Here is a 15851-nt window from a genome sequence, read left to right as displayed (position 1 = left end):
TATGGTTCTCCTGCCTCAGATTCCTAGGTATTAAAAGTATAGGTGCACAGTACCATGCCCATTGCAGTCTTTGTGAAAAAATGAATTAGATTTTATTGATGTTGTATCTCCAGCTCCGTTGTAACATGCATTTAATGAACCCACAATAACTCATAAGTACATAAATGGAAAGGAAATTTAGAGCTTATTTGCAGTTTTTTTCTTTTTTTTCTTTTCTTTTGAGACAGGTTTTCATTATATGACTAGTCTGAAACTTGATATGTAGACTCTGTCCTTGGTTTTATAGCAATTCTCTTGCCTCTGTTTCTTAAATTTTGAGATTACAGCTTTTGTTTCTTGTTTGTTTTCTTATTCTTGGGTTGGAGGTGAGGATGGACCAGGGCCTCCTTTTAGCCCAGGCTGGCCCTGAACTGTGTGACCCTGCAGCCTCAGCCTATTAAATGTAGGAATTACACACTTTTGCCACCACGCCCGGCCTCTTTTCTAGTCCAGTTGTGATAAATCATACAACTAATTATTCTATAATAACGTCTTTCTCCTTTTCCTGTCTTCCTCTTTGTTTTGTGTTCTGAGTATCCATCCCAGGACTTCATATATCCTATGTCCATGCTCTACGGTAGAGCTGTATCCCAGGCTTCCTCTGTTTTAACTTCTTGCTTTGCTGTTTGTTTGTTTGTTCTTTTGAAACAGGGCCTATGTAATGTAGCCCTGGCCTCTGTCCTCTTGACTGCTTGGGTGGCTTCACTTGGCGGTTTTCAGGGTGTAGTTTAGTAGTGTTAAGTATATTTACATTGCTGACCTTTTGAAAATAGCTAATAAAAAACTTTTAAAGATTAAGTGTCCTCGGGGTGTCTCTGTGAGTTCAAGGCCAATCAGGTTCCACAAAACGAGTTTCAGGACAGCCAGAGCTGTTACACAGAGAAACCTTGTCTCGAAAAACAAAATAAAGATTAAGGGTTGAGTTATTTTCAGGAATAGCTTATTTCTTATTATCATATTCAACAATGTACAGGTATTATGCTGGACTTTGGAACTTTCTCCAGTTAACAGTATTTGATTAGAATAGACCATAGTAATAGTACATTTAGGTAATTTTAACAGACTTTTTCATTGTTCTAAGTCTTTGCTGTGAGTAGTAGTTATAGAAGAAAGCCCATTACTCTAATAAAATGATAATGCTTCTTGGTATCATACTTTCACTGTAGGAATTCTAGGCTCACGTATTGTAAATTCTAGTTTCATTTGTCAACTTTTATTATTTGAATTTAGGGCCCTTAACATATTGAACATACAACCATTCACTAAAACTTAAACATGATCTCTTAAACTTTTATTGTTGTTGTTCAAAAGTTGAAATGCTATTTCAGCCCATGCAAAGCTTTTACAGGTGACTCTGTACTCCTTGGTGCTCCAGTATAGGTAGTGGACACTGGCTAGGTTGAGGATAGGGCATGTTGATGCTAAAATAAATTGTTCTCTGTATCTATCCGGATATAAAATTGTACGTTGTAAAACATTGTACTTTGTAAACTAGATTTGTTTCTGTATTCGAGTTGTATTATTATATTATCTTTCCTTTGTGTTTGGTTCAGCCAGCCAAGTTCTTTGTTGGGATTGTCAGAGTTAGCTACCACACCTGACTTTGTGCACTTTCTTCTTGAACAAAATTAAGAATATGACTTTCCTGAATATTGCTTTGGTCTTCTTGAGAATAAGGATTTTCAGTTACATTTGTATAGAAGTATTTCATTTGGGTAGGGAGCAGTGTTGTGGTTTTGTGATTGGATCTTGCCCTGTAGCTCCTACCTTGCCTTCTGAGTGCTGGTATTACAAGCACACATTGCTGCTTCTACCTGGGTCCATCTTTAGATAGCTTAATTTTTTTTTTAAAAGTACATTTATCTATTTATAGTTTGTGGAGGGGGGTACATACATCGCATGTGGACATCAGAGGACAACTTGTGGGAGTTGGTTCTCTCTATAGTGTGGGTCATGGGGATCAGACTCAAGTTGTCAGGCTTGGCCTTGGTGCCTTTACCCACGGGGTCATCTTGTTAGACTTTTTTTTTCTTTAAATTTTATTTATTTATTTATTTATTTGCTGCATGCCTGCATTCCTGCTTGCATGCATGTATGTTAGTGCACCGCTTAAGTAGGTTCTCTCCTCCCATATGGATCCCAGAGATCATGGCAAGCACTTTTCCCACAGAACCATCTCTAACTCCATTATTTAGATGTTTTAACTGAATTAGAGGTAATCCATTTCAGGTCTGTTATGAATATCATAACCTGGGTTACTTTCATCTTACCAGTCTGTTTTCCAGTATTGGACCCTAGTATCTAATGTGACTTGTATATATTAGGTCTGCTAGACTCTAATGTCTATGCTTTAATCGTCTATGTGTTTTAGTTTTGCTTATATCTTAAAATCTTAATCTTATCTTGAAGTCTTTATGTTAAAGTCTCACTTTACACTCAAGGCTGGCCTGGAATTCACTGTGTAGTAGACTGACTGAAACCTGGGGGTAGTCTTCCTGCCTCAGCCTCCCAAAGTACTGGGGTTACAGGTAGGTACCATCTTGCCTGACTTGTTCTAGAGCTTTACCAGCTCAAGAATTACTGTTTTTAAGTCAGGAATGGTGGTGCATGCCTTTAGTTGCAACACTGGAAGGTAAGTGTTGGACTATCGTGGTTCCTGAGAACTGTGTTAAAGGGAACATCATCCACAGCTTAGGTATTAAGTGGAGGTATTTTTCATTCTGTGGGAACACATGACTGTCTTCTGTATTTGTGTTTGTGAAGGCACAAGAGACTTTGAATTGCTCTTTAGTGCATCCTTTAAAAGTTGAAACCCTTGTGCTGGTGTGCATGTACATACACGTCAAATTTTTATTTATTTTGGCAGTGTTGGTGATTGAATCCAGATCTTCATGGTAGCTGGTTAAAAATTTTAAATTAATTAATAGTGAAATTGGATCTTACTGTGTTTCCCAGTTTGGTCTTGAACTCCTGGGTTCAAAAGATCCTCTTTCCTTAGTCTCCTAGATAGTTAGCACTACTGGCACAGGTACTGGGGAGACTGTCTGGTGCTGACGTTTTTATCTGTGGCATGTGACACAGTGTTCTACCACTGCCACTGACTGCACCCCCGTTTTCACTAACTTCATAAGGAAAAACTTATACTTTTGTAAGTTTTTTGTTAATTAGTTTGAGTGTATGTGTGCACATTCGTGCATATTCAGGCACATTGTGCATGGCACACCTGTAGGTTAGAGAACAACTTTCTGGAATTAGTTTTTTGCTTCTTCCTTTTTAAGACAGGGTCTCTTCTTTTTTCTTTTTCTCCTGATGTGCTATGTACTCTAAGCTAGCTGACCCAAGAGTTTCTGGGTTATTCTCCTATCTTCACCTCTGATCTTGAAGTAGAATGATAGGGTTTCAGTAGCCATCACTGTATCTGGTTTTCTTTGGGTCCTGGGGACTGAATTCAGGCTTTCATGCTTACATGGCTAGTGTTTTACCTACTGAGCCCTCTTCCCAGCCCTGATTTGTTTTCATTCCTTCTGATTTATTTTCTTTTGTGCAGGTGTGCTGGGGTGGTGGTGGTGCTTGATACAGGGTGTTTCTACATAGCTCTGGCTATATTGGAACTCACTATGTAGACCAAGCTGGCCTTGAACTCAGGTCTGCCTGCTTCTGCCTCCCGAGTACTAAAATTAAGGACAAATGCTGTGATTAAAGATCTGTGCCATCACGCCTGGCTCCTTCTGCTTTTTTTTGTTTTAATGATTCATTTATTTTTATTTTATGCAAATTTTGTTTTGCCTCTATTTATGTCTGTATGAAGGTGTTGGATACTCTGAAACTGGAGTTACAGGCAATTATGAGCTGCCATATGAGTACTGAGAATTGTACCTCAGTCCCCTAGAAGAGTGGACACTGTTGCTCTTAACCTCCCAGCCATCTCTCCAGCCCCCTCCTTCCACTTTTTTGAGACAAAGTCTCAGAGAGTCTGGCCTCAAAGTCATTATATAGCCATGAATGACCTTGAATTACTGGTCTTCCTCCTGTATCCAGAGTGCTGATACTATGGGTATGCACCACCACACCCAGTCTTATAAGTGCTAGGGATTGAAACCAGGACTTTCTGTGTGCTAGACCAGCACTCCACCAATTGTTCATCTCCCCATCACTGTTGACCAATTTTCTCTACATAGTATTGTGACAGATTTTGGGTTTGCTTTTGTTTTTTTGTTTTCTTTTTTGGTTGGTTGGTGGTGTTTTGTTTTGTTTTGGTTTAGTTTGGTTTTGGTGTTTTTGAAACAGGGTTTCTCTGTGTAACATTTCTGGCAGTCCTGAATCTCTCTTTGTAGACCAGGCTGGCCTCAAACTCACTGAGACCCACCTGTCTCTGCTTCCCAAGTGCTGAGATTAAAGGTGTGTGCCACCTCCACCCAGCCCAGATACAGGTTTTTTGATCCTTCTGGGTCAGCCTCTGAATGTTGGGGTCGATCACAGGTGAGCATCACATCGTGCCTGGCTCATTTGGTTGTTTTGAGATGAGGTTTCACTGTGTAGCCGGTGCTGGCCTCCAGCTCTCAGTTATCCTGCTGTCCTGTCTTCATAGTCCTGGTATTGTAGATATGAACAACTGGGCCAAGTTAAGTATGCTCATTTTATAAACTGAAACCATTTTAGAAAAGTCCCACAGCTACTGAGTATCTGCCATCTAAGTTTAAGCATGACTTTAAATCTACTTTATACCCTTTTTCCTTTCAGAAAAAGCTGATACTGAAAATAGGAATGGAATGGGGGAGGTCAGGAAACATAGCTCCTCTGAATCACAAAGCAAGGTATGCATTGTCAGGAAGGCTTGGGCCTAGTCTGGGGTGTGTTGTGACCCAAGCCTCTGGAAGTTAAATTGTCACGATTTCCAGTATGAGGCCTGTAGTTTGAGACCAACGTTGTCTCCATAGCTTAGATTACACAGAGCTCATGTAGTTTAAGAAGCACCAATTCCGCTCCCTGGTGATCTAAGTAGGTCTTAGTACATTTGTTAAAGACAAGCCTAATCTTAGTAATTTCTGAGTTAACGTTTAGTAAGATTCAGGTTCTGAGAGCCTTTTTAAAAGCAAAATCCTGACTGGCTTTGAACTTGTAACCTTTTTGCCATAACCTTCTGGGTGCCAAGATTATAGAACACATCTGGCTATCTTTAATCCTCTTAGTAGAATCTTCTTAGTAGTTAATGATAAACTAGATAGTAAGTAAAAATTAGAATTCTTGAGTCTATTTTTTGTTGTTTGGTGTGTGTGTGTGTTGCTTTTGTTTGAGACAGTTTTTCTGTATAGCCTTGGCTATCCTAGCTCTGTAGACCAGTCTGGCTTCGAACTCACAGAAATCCACCTGCCTCTGCCTCCCAGGTGCTGAGATTAAAGGCAGGCACAATTACTGCCTGTCCTAATTTTTTTTTTCAATTTGTTTTTAGAGGTAAGAGAGATGGCTCAGTGATTAAGAGCACCCGTTGCTCTTTTTGAGGACCCGAGTTTACTTTTCAGCATCTACATGGTGGTTCTAACAACCGTCAGTAATTCCACTTCCTAGGGATCTAATTAATGCCTTTGACCTTTAGCCATGGTGCACATGCGTATACAGGCAAAACACCGACACAAATAAAACAAACAAATCTTAAAACAAATTAGGATTTACTTTTATTTTTGTTTATATATGTGTTTCTTTGAGACTATATGCCATGTGTGTGGGGCTCCCAGTAGAGGTCAGAAGAGGGTGTTGGATCCCTTGGAGCCAGAATTATAGGCTCCAGTCCTCTGTTAGAATAGTATGTACTTTTAGCCATTGAACCATATTTCCAGCCCTAGGAGGTCTAAATTTTAAAGCTAAAAAGAAGGTGGAGGGAGGCTGGAGTGATATAGCTCACCAGGTAAGAGCATTTGTTGCCCATGTAAAGGACCAGGGTTTAGTTCACAGCACCTAGTGACTATCTGTTACTTCAGTTCCAGGGATCCAGCCCTCTCCTCTGACTTCTGTAGACACCAGCTATGTACATGGTACCCATACACACATTCAGGCAAAGCACTCATATACATAAAATTTTAAAAATATATAAATTTAATGCCGGGCGGTGGTGGCGCGTGCCTTTAATTCTAACACTTGGGAGGCAAGGCAGGTGGATCTCTGTGAGTTGGAGGCCAGCATAGTCTACAGAGTGAGTTCAAGGACAAGGCTCCAAAACTACAGAGAAACCCTGTCTCGAAAGATCAGTGTGTGTGTGTATGTATGTATATGAGAATGGGTCCAGCCTAGTGGCACATGCCTTTAATTCCAGCACTTGAGAAGTGGATCACCATGAGTTCCAGGACACCCAGAACTACATGGTGACCTTGTCTCAAAAAACAACAGCAAAAAGTTAATAAAATTAAGAAAGAAAGGGATTGCAGAAGAATAGGAGGGGAGCGGTGAACTGTAGAGAGAAAGAATATAATGGAAAAGATTGTTTTTCATTATAGAGATCATCATATTTAAAGAGTACATCAAGGAGCTAGAGAGATGACTCAGCATTTAACAGCATACATATTCTGCTCTTAAAGAAAACTGTGTTTTGGTTCCCAGAACTCCTATCAGTTGACTTACAACTCCTTGTAACTCCAGCTCCAGGGGATTCAGACACTGCTGGCCTTGTGTGCATGTATCCACAGATACATGTCACGAAAGTGATAAAAATTAAAATTTAAAGGATATGCCAGGCAGTGGTGGTGCACACTTTTTAATACCAGCACTTGAAAGAGGCAGAGGACCTCTGTGAGTTCGAGACAAGCCTGGTCTTCAGAGCAAATTCCAGGACAGGCAGGGCTAGCTACACAGAGAAACCTTGTCTCCACCAAAAAAATTGGAGGATATGTGAAAATATTAATTAATGTAGTAAGTCCATGGCATAATAATAATTTTAGATTGAAATTAAGAACAAGTGAAAGTAGGTAATTTTTGTTTTTATCATTTTACTTTGTATTTTTTAGTTACGTAGAAAAGAATGTGGAGCTGGGGAAATAGCTCAGTCAGTAGAGAGTTTGTCATGCAAGTATGAAGATCTAAGTTTGATCCCTAGAACCTATGAAAAAAGGCAGTCATGATGGTGCACACTTGTAAGCTCATCCAGGGAGGCAGAAACTGGCAGCCTGCCAGCCATCCTAGATAACCCTGCAGCTTCCAAGCCAAACAGAGAACCAGACCCTGTCTCTAAAAACAAGGTAGGTGGCACCTTATGAACAACCTGGGGATTACCTCTGATGCATACACATGTGGGGGTTGGAGGAGAAGAAGTGACTTAGTTATAGAAGCAGTTTGGATAGTATCAAGGTAAATTCATTTGGAAGAATAATTACAGTTTTGTCTGTGAAGCAGGTACTCATGTAGGTCAAATTGGCCTCAAAGCTTATTGTATGGTAAAAGATAACCTTCAATTCCCGATCCTCAAGCCCCTACCTTCAAATGCCAAAATCACAGGCGTATACCACTATGCTGGCTAACTAAATGGAAAAACATTTTTTTATTTGTTTGTTCTTTTTTATTTTATATTTTTTCTTTCTTTCCCAAGACAGGGTTTCTCTGTAGCTCTTTTTGTTTTTAAAGACAGGGTTTCTCTGTAGCTTTGGAGCCTGTCCTGGAACTAGCTCTTGAACTCACAGAGATCTGCCTGGCTCTGCCTCCTGAGTGCTGGGATTAAGGCGTGCACCACCACCGCCCAACTCATTCGGTTTTTTAGAGTCAGGCCTGGCTGCCCTGGGACCATAGTGGCCCCAAACTGAAAGAGATCCATCCACCTCTGCTTCCTAAGTGCTAGAAATTAAAGATGTGTGCACAATGCTCAACATAAATGAAATATTTTTTAGAGATCATTTTTATTGATTAATTTTTAGGAAAATCTTGGATGATGATGTGTGTGTGTTTTATGTGTGGGCATGTGTATGGAGGTCAGAGGTAGTTTTGCCTCTGTATACACCAGGCTAGCTAGGCTAGCCTATAAACATCGTAGTATTTTTATGTCTCTGAGATAAAATTCCCTTTTTTTTTTTTTTTTTTTTTTTTTTGATTTTTCGAGACAGGGTTTCTCCGTAGCTTTTTGGTTCCTGTCCTGGAACTAGCTCTTGTAGACCAGGCTGGCCTCGAACTCACAGAGATCTGCCTGCCTCTGCCTCCCGAGTGCTGGGATTAAAGGCGTGCGCCACCACCGCCCGGCTAAAATTCCCATTTTTCAGATCAGAAAATTAACTCTCTCTCTCTCTTTATTTTTAAAGATTTATTTATTTATTTATTTATTTATTTATTTATTTATTTATTTATGCAGTATCCTGCTTGTAGGCCAGAAGAGGGCACCAGACCTCATTATAGATGGTTGTGAGCCACCACGTGGTTGCTGGGAATTGAACTCAGGACTTCTGGAAGAGCAGTCAGTGCTCTTAACTGCTGGGCCATCCCCCACCCCCTTGTTTTTTGAGATAAGGTTTTCCCGTGGCTCTGTGTGAACTATGCTGGTCCTGAACTGCGGGTCTTCTGCCTCCACTTCCTGGGTGCCTGTTTATATATATATACCTATGCCTTTAATCAGTGTGCTATATGATGTATGCCTAAACAGTTTGCTGGATCCTTCAACTTTGATGATAGAATTGTAATACAGGACAGTTATCTACCTTACTCTCCAACAGTTTGAAAATGGCTCTGAATATGATGTTTTCTTTGGAAATTTGAAGTGATCATATGTGTTTCCTCAATATAAATTCACTAGAAGCTAAACGCTGAATTAGGTAGTCAAAAAACTTCACAAACTAGCTTTTTTCTTTTCTTTTTTTTTTTTCCTTTTAGCTTTTTGAGAGAGGGTTTGTCTGTGTAACAGAGCCCTTTTTGAGAGTTAGCTCTCTCTACCATGTAGAGGATCAAACTCAGGTTGTCAGATTGATGGCAAGTACCTTTACCTGGTCTCACAGTGTAGACAGGTGGGCCTCAAACTTGAGGTGTTTTTATGTCTTCTGAGTTTTGATATTATAGGTGTGAGCCACTGTGCCTAGTTTCCTCCTTAATTTTTTTATGTTTTATTTTCTGTGTAATTTTTAGTGTTCCATCATGTATAATTTTTATTATTTGTGTATTTCTTTTGCCCTTCTTAAACTAAGTTTCTAAAGATTAGTAATTAGTGTGTTTTTGCATGTTGTATGTTGATATTTTCATGGTTTTTATTGTATGTATATTTACTAACAGAATAGCCTACATCTACACTAATTCTTCAAGGAAGATCAGGAGCTAGTGAAATGCCTCAGTAGGTAATTGTGCTTGCTGTCAAACCTAACAAACTGAGTTTGATACCCATGACCCATAGTGGAAGGAGAGAACTGACTCCGGCAAGTTGACCTCTGATCTTCATGTACACACCATGACATTCACCACCACCACCAATAAAGAAATAAATGAATACTTGTAAGTTGGAGGGGGAAGGGGAGGATAAGTTAGGAGCTGGGCAGGTAGGGATGGTCCTGTGATCCCAGCAGGCTGTCCTTGCTATATGACACAAACCTGGGGGTGAGGAGACTAGAACTGTAAATCATAACCCATGCCTACTTAGAGCTGATGGGGAGACAGACAAAACAAATACAAGTATATGATGGTGACACTAAAGAATTGAACAACTTAACTTAGAATTTCAGTTTGTTTAACAATTCAGCATGCAGAAATCTCAAGTTACAAGAATATTGAAGCAAGCAACTATTTCACATCTGGTCAAATGTATCTATGGATTGTTGATGTTTCTTCCATGAGAAACATTCGCTATTATTAATCTTATTTAAAATTTTTTATTACATTTATCTGTATGTGTTGTGTGTGTGGAGGTCAGAACAACCTGAAGAGATTATTTCTCTCCTGTCAAGTGATTATCAGATATTGAACTCAGGTCATCAGGTTTGCAGTTTGCCTGCTTCACCCCACCCCCTTTGGTAGATTTTAGATAGACTCATGTGGCCAAGGCTTCCTTGAGTCATACTCAGTGTGTAGTTGAAGATGCCTCTGAACAATTTCTGATTATTTTGCCTCTGCTGATCTAGTGTTGAGATTACAGTTTATTACAGATTATGCATTGCTGGGGGTCAATCCCAGGGCTTTGTGTGTGCTAGGCAAACACTGTACCAACTGAACCATACCCCAAATCCTCAGGAAGATTATAAGAACACCAAGTAAAAAGTATAATTTAGCTGTCAGTGGTGACACATACCTTTAGTTCTAGCACTGCAGAGGCAGAGGCAGGAGGACCTCTGAGTTCCAGGCAGCCTGATCCAGAGCATCTGGAGCTACACAGAGAAACCTATCTTGAAAAGCAAAAATCATCATCATCATCTCAGTACTTGGAAAACTGCAATAGGGAGAATAAAAAACTCAGAAGCAGCCTGGGTTACATATCAAAGTTATCTCCAACAACAAAGAATGACGAGATTACTACCAACATAAATAGCCGGGGATATTATTTAGAAAAGAAAACATGTAATATATCCCATGCACATAAGGATCTTTTTTCCTTTTTCGAGGTGGTGAACAGTGTCACTCTGTACCCTGAAATAGCCTCAAATTAAAATCCTCCTGCCCCAGCCGCCAGAGTATGGGGATTTGGGGCATTTACCTACCACCTGTGCCCTGCAAATCTGATTTGTTGTCCATTTGCTTTGAGGTAGGGTCTTTCTAGGTATCCCTGGCTGTCTTGAATGAAACTCATTAAGTAGACCAGACTGACCTTGAGTTTGCAAAGGTCCACCTGCGTCTGCCTCCAAGTGATGTGTGATATTTTTCTTTCTTTCTTTTTTTTGGTTTTTTGAGACAGGGTTTCTCTGCATAACAACCCTAGCTGTCCTGGAACTACCTGTTGTGGACCAGGCCGGCCTCGAACTCACAGAGATCCACCTGCCTCTGCCTCCCAAGTGCTGGGATTAAAGGCATGTCCCCCCACCACCCAGTTCAGGCACATGATGATTTTTTTTTTAGTTCTTTTTTTCGTTTGTTTGTTTTTTCTTTTCCCCTTAGCATAGACTCTCCCAATGTAGACCTGACTGACCTGTACTCAGAGGACTCTTGACTGCCTCTGCTTCCTGAGTGCTAGGATTAAGACATGCACAATTATACCTGACAAAAATCTGAATTTTTAAAAATAATCTAGAAATCCAGATTGTGTGTGTGTATGTGTGTGTGTCTGTTTCTACGTCCTGAGTGATGGGATTCCAGGCCTGCACCACTACTGTGCCCAACCATGAGTGTGGTGTGTGTGTTTGAAAGCTGTGGCATGTGTGTAGTCAGAGGACAGCTTTATGGACTTAGCTTTCTCCTTTCACTTTTACGTAGGTTCCAAGGATTGAACTCACATAGTCAGGCTTCACAGCAAACATTTTACCTGCTGAACTATTTTTTTTTATTTATTTATTTATTATGTATGACAATATTCTGTCAGTATGTATGCCTGCAGGCCAGAAGAGGGCACCAGACCTCATTACAGATGGTTGTGAGCCACCATGTGGTTGCTGGGAATTGAACTCAGGACCTTTGGAAGAGCAGGCAATGCTCTTAACCGCTGAGCCATCTCTCCAGCCCTGAACTATTTTTTGTCCACTACAAACACATTACTTTAGATCATAACAGTCCACCCTGATTCCTAAAGACTCATAATCAAGGATGTATTTAGTCCATCTCTTAAAAGTCCCCGTAGTCTTTTAACAGTCATACCACAGTTCAGAAGTCCAAAAGGTCTTCCAAGACTAAAGGCAGTCTGCACAGAAACCCTGTAGAATCAGAGTCACATTTGTGTACATCGATGTACAATGACACAGAGTAGACGGTTCCATTCCAAAAGGGAGAAATGAGGGCACAGCAAAGAAAGGCTGGAACAAACCATGAAGATCCAGGTCCAGTGGCTGGGGCTTGTGACAGAATCATCTGGGCTCCAGAGTGCTTAAGTAACCTGCTGCTGCAGGTCTGCCTCTTAGAGAGCACACACAGCCCTTCTGGGCCAGCTCCATTCCATGCCTGCAACTTTTCTCTAGGGTTTTCCCATTGTTTCCATTGCAGCGGAGGCTTCACCTTCATGTGATGACTTCTTGGGGCTGCTTTGCAGGGACTCTGATACATTGCCTGGTGTCAGTAGTTCTGTCCATGGAACCTCAGCATAAGACTTCTTACTTACTCAATGTACTACCATCTTTCATGCCTGCAAAACATGTACATGTACCAGGTGGTTGATGCTAATAAGATCTGGTGCTAGCTTGGGAAGTAGTCTGTCCTCCTGGACCACAGTTGTATCATTTATTCACTGTGTGCTGCTGACCCTGGGGAAACGCTTCCCCGATGATTATTTTCAAACAGGAAACTCCATGTGCCTATTAGGTTTTTAATGTTTTGTTTTTTGTTTGTTTTTGAGATAAGGTTTCACTATATAGCCCTGGACAACTTTAAGCTTACTATGTGTAGACCTGGCTGACTTGGAACGCTTGACAGTCCTCCTGCCTCTGCACTAGTATTATAAACGTGTGCCACCATATCTGGAGAAGGTCACTTTTCAAAAATATTTCTGCACGCCTTTAATCCCAGCACTCGGGAGGCAGAGGCAGGCGGATTTGTGTGAGTTCGAGGCCAGCCTGGTCTACAGAGCTAGTTCCAGGACAGGCTCCAAAGCCACAGAGAAACCCTGTCTCGGAAAAAAAAAAATATTTCTGAGCAGAGTATATAGTTGATTCAGTAAAGTACTTGAAAGACCTTTAAGAGTTGGATCCTTAGAACCGAAGTTGCAAAAAACTGGTCATGGTACCCTTGTAGTCCCAGTGCTGGGGAGGCAGAGACATGTAGATCCTTTGGACTGACTAGCAAGGTAGGCTACATGGTAAACTCCATGAAAGACCTTTTCTCAAAAAACAGCTTGAATAGTACCTGAGGAACCATACTGGAAGTTGTCTTGTGGCCTTCTTAGACATGTGCACCTGCGCATAACACATGCACCTGTGTACTTGCACATACAGGTGATAATAAAGCCTTGTGAAGACTGGTAAGAGTTCAGTCTCCTGTGTAGTAATTTAAATTTATAAAGCTTGACAATTAAAAATTGCCACTTACAGGCTGTAAGAAGGCTCTTACTGTTTAGTTGTCTCTTCTTGGAGAATTGAGATTTTTATAGCCCAACCTTTTAGGAGGGACAGTCCTAAAAAGATGTACTGAAGAATTAATGGTTGTGTGTGTTGGGGAGGATAACAGTGAAAAGTACAAGAAAAGTGGTTTACATGAAACTAGAAAGTCTTCAGGGGTTTTAGAATGATCCTGCAACTGTAAGAACTTTTCCTTGTGGTTATGGAACACTTAACACCCCCAGTGGTAGGAGATAGAACTGCAAGAAGCCATTTGGTTGTCAAGGTTTTTATACTAATTTCTGCTGCTGCGTCAGCTGTATAGCACCCCAAGTGTTTTCTACCATTTAGACATTAGAATTGAATGTGCAGTAGTGGCACATTCCTTTAATTCCAGTGTCCAGGAGGCAGAGGCAGGCGGATCTCTGTAAGTTCGAGGCCAGCCTGGTTTACAAAGTGAGTTCCAGGACAGCAAGGCTGTTACACAGAAAAACACTATCTGGAAAAAAACAAAACAAAAAAACCCATGGCGTTCAGGTTGTCACTTTGTAAGCACATTCTTTGTTGAGGTGGTGGTGGTTCTCCTTGCTTTGCTTTTGAGACCAGGTCTCACTCTCCAGCTTTGGCTGGCCTAGAACTCACTATGTAGCCCAGGCTAACCTCAGGTTTGCTGTAGTTCTCATCCCACAGCCTCCCAAGTGCTGGTAATTCCTGGTGTGAGTCACCATGCCTAGCTCTTTTGGAGTTCTTTGATATAAACAGTATTCACATAAGGGTGGCTGAGAGATGAATAGTCAGTAAAGTGCTTGTGTTGCAAGTTGCTAAAATTTGGATTTCAGTCCATGTGTATAAACATGGAGATAGTAGAAACAAAGGGATCACTGAGGCTTGCTGGCTTACTAGCCAGTCTGAGAACTCTAGGGTCGTTGAGAGACATTGTCTCTATAAATAAGGTAGAAAGCCAGAGAAGACACCTGAGGTTGAACTTTAGTATCCACATACCAGTTCAAACACATGCAAAGTTCAGTCATACACAAACATATGTATGAGCATAGATACACACAATGGAAATAAAAACTTAGATCATTAGAGCTGAGCTTGTAGCTTTGTGACAGAGCATTTGAGAGTTCATGGATTCTAAACCCACTGCTACAAAAAACAATAAGAAAAACATAAACAAATTTCAGTTTATTAGCAAAACATCAATTTGCCATTTTTATTTAGAAAGTATGGTTATTTGGTCGGGAAGCTCACTTAGCCAGGTAGGTTCTGAACGTGGAGTAGATCTCTCCTCCTTCCTTTAATGTGTATCCCAGAACTCAAGCTACCAGCTTCCAGGGCAAATGCTCTACCCACTGAGCCAGCTAACTGTCCACAGTTCATCTTCTTATAGTTGGGCCTAGTGAAAGACACAACAAACATGTTTTTAATAATAGAAATTAAATTTTAAGAAGTTCCACACTTTGAACTGAATTTAGCTTAGTGTTTTAAAAAGAAGTTGACTCTTTGAGGGAGTACAGTTTGGTTACTGCTGCTTGCCCTTAAAAAATTTTTGATCATTACAAATTGTTACTTATTCTGTTATTTTTATGATTTATGATTATTTTATGTGCATTGTGTTTTGCATGTGTGTCTGTGTGAGGGACTCAGATACCCTGGAACTGGAGTTACAAACAGGTGTGTGTACAGACTACTGCCATGTGGGTGCTGGGAACTATACCAGGTCCTCTAGAAGAGCAGCCATTGCTCTTAACCACTGAGCCATCTCTCCAGCTCCTCTAAGTGATATTTTTTATGGTAGGATCAGTCATTGACTAGAAATGAATAAGTAAGGGATTTTTAAAAAATGGTACAACCCCTTCTTGTATATGTTCTTTGGTGTCTTTTTCCCACTGTGATTTTTCCTTGGGTGATTTTTCTTGGTTGTGTAGTCACTTTAATAATGTTAGGAAATTACTGCTTCACGTAGGCAGTGATTTCATCTTCAGATTGTTTTGTAGTTTGAATCTTTTCCGTGAGTTAACTCTGGAGAAATTATAAATGAGGTTCTTTTGAGGCTGTTGTTTTTGTTGTTGTTGTTTTCTGGAATTCTTTTTCAAAGGTTGGTATAGTTATGTGTGAAGGACAGATGTTGGTGATGAAGTCTTTTAACAGGAAGCAAAGATCTCAGCAGAGCTACTTAGAGTTTTAACTCATTCTTAACAGAGTTCAGTTCTAGACTTCTGTTAACTATTTTGAAGTGGTATTGAAGCCCCGTCAGCCAGGCTCCTTATAGTTCTTTTGTGAAAAAATTACCTGGTCAGTGTCTGGTTGATCCCATCCATTCTTTACTGTGATTTATTTAAGGAGTCCCATCTTGCACCCTAAATACTGATTTGCCAGAATGAATAAGTTAAATGAAAGATTAGAAGCTAGAGTTAGTTTTCTCCCTTTAAACATGATTGACATCCCAGCCCATCCCCACCCCTGTGTTATTGAAGAGGAGATTGTTCATGTTCTCAAGTTGCAGTACAAAAATCTCACACCCCATCCTGACCAGTACAAAAACAGCTGCTGCAGCACAAAATGTCCTCCCTCTGTCCTCACTGAAGTCGGGGGAGGGACAAAACCCAACCGGTACTTTACCCCATCCTGTCTGCCTGCTAGAAGGCCTGTTTCCTGCCCTCATGGTTTCTGCCTAACAGACGGTGTTTC

At 40.6% G+C, this 15851-nt stretch overlaps 1 protein-coding gene across 5 annotated transcripts in view; it reads left to right on the top strand.

The window, feature by feature from the left end:
* Window positions 1-15851, top strand: part of Gpatch8 (G-patch domain containing 8) — a 67282-nt gene that overhangs the window by 25255 nt on the left and 26176 nt on the right. The window contains exon 1 of one of the 5 annotated variants that reach the window (XM_057773810.1): window positions 14820-14834. The exons of the other annotated variants lie outside the window; for them this stretch is intronic. The gene's annotated coding sequence lies outside the window, so the exon portion shown is untranslated. Of the gene's footprint in view, window positions 1-14819; window positions 14835-15851 lie in introns of those variants that run through there. 5 annotated transcript variants of the gene reach the window in all.

Source organism: Chionomys nivalis, chromosome 7, assembly GCF_950005125.1.
Source record: "Chionomys nivalis chromosome 7, mChiNiv1.1, whole genome shotgun sequence".
NCBI lineage: Eukaryota > Metazoa > Chordata > Mammalia > Rodentia > Cricetidae > Chionomys > Chionomys nivalis.
The sequence above is the reverse complement of the archived record's forward strand: the minus strand, read 5'-3'. Positions and strand labels throughout refer to the sequence as shown.